We start from the raw sequence: 1,276 nt of genomic DNA, 5'->3' as shown, positions 1-1,276 counted from the left end.
TATATACATATATATATATATATATATATATATAAATATGTACATCAATATGACATGAATTTGCTTAGTAAAATATCTATATTGCTAAATAAGATCTAAATGTCTAAGTGAAAGAAGCAGATTTGCCAAAATCAACAATAAATAAAGCCAGAAAATAAATAATGTTATAGTCAGTTACTTATATATATATATATATATATATATATATATATTATATACATATATATATATATATATATATATATAAATATGTACATCAATATGACATGATAGTAAATAGTAAAATATCTATATTGCTAAATAAGATCTATCTATCTATCTATCTATCTATCTATCTATCTATCTATTCTTTGAACAATATGTGAAATGTGACACACGGAAGGATAGAATCCTGGACAAGCGCTATGGGAACATTAAAAAGGCTTATGAGGCCAGATCTAAACCCCCTTTGGCCAATGTTGACCACAATACCTCTACCTCATTCCTACATATAAAACCATGCTCAAACGTAGCAAACCAGTAGTGAAAGACGTAACAGTGTGGTCAGATGATGCTATAGAAAGACTAAAAGGTTGTTTCCTATGCAGACTGGGATGTTTTTAATAACATGGACATTGATGAGATAATGTACTTACTAAAAAGAATGTTATCGTATATCCGAACAATAAGCCGTATATAACTAAAGAGCTGAAGGATCGCATTAATCGGGAAAAAAACTGCATTTAAAAACAAAGATTATGTTGAGTTGAAAATCATACAAAAAGAGCTCAATTGTCAGTTAAGGCAAGCTAGGGGATGACAGAAAGATATGATTGAGTATAATTTTCAAGGCATTAATGTTTGCCTACAAAACAACCACTGGCTCTGCACCCATTTACCTAAATTCATTACTTCAGAGTTATGTGCCCTCTAGAAGCTTGCGTTCTACAAGTGAACGACGCATTATTGTGCTATCTCGAAGAGGCACAAAATCACTTTCACGGACTTTTTCATTAACTGTTCCCTCCTGGTGGAATGACCTGCCCAACTCAATCCGAGCAGCTGAATCCTTAACCATCTTCAAGAAACGACTAAAAACACATCTGTTCCACCTTTATTTGACCCTCTAACTCTAGCACTTTCTATTCTATTTTAATTCTACTTTATCTATATTTATCTTCTTTTTTATTGATTTAAAACAAAAAAAAACAAAAAACACCAGCTTTCTATTTTTTCTATTCTATCTACTTGTTTTTCTGTGTGTGTGTGTGTGTGTGTGTGTGTGTGTGTGTGTATA

At 31.3% G+C, this 1,276-nt stretch overlaps 1 protein-coding gene across 3 annotated transcripts in view; it reads right to left on the bottom strand.

Moving 5' to 3' along the window:
- Positions 1–1,276, bottom strand: part of LOC107677318 (gamma-1-syntrophin-like) — a 58,323-nt gene that overhangs the window by 26,663 nt on the left and 30,384 nt on the right. The window lies entirely within an intron of this gene.

Source organism: Sinocyclocheilus anshuiensis, unplaced genomic scaffold, assembly GCF_001515605.1.
Source record: "Sinocyclocheilus anshuiensis isolate Anshui unplaced genomic scaffold, SAMN03320099.WGS_v1.1 scaffold392, whole genome shotgun sequence".
Classification (NCBI taxonomy): domain Eukaryota; kingdom Metazoa; phylum Chordata; class Actinopteri; order Cypriniformes; family Cyprinidae; genus Sinocyclocheilus; species Sinocyclocheilus anshuiensis.
The sequence above is the reverse complement of the archived record's forward strand: the minus strand, read 5'-3'. Positions and strand labels throughout refer to the sequence as shown.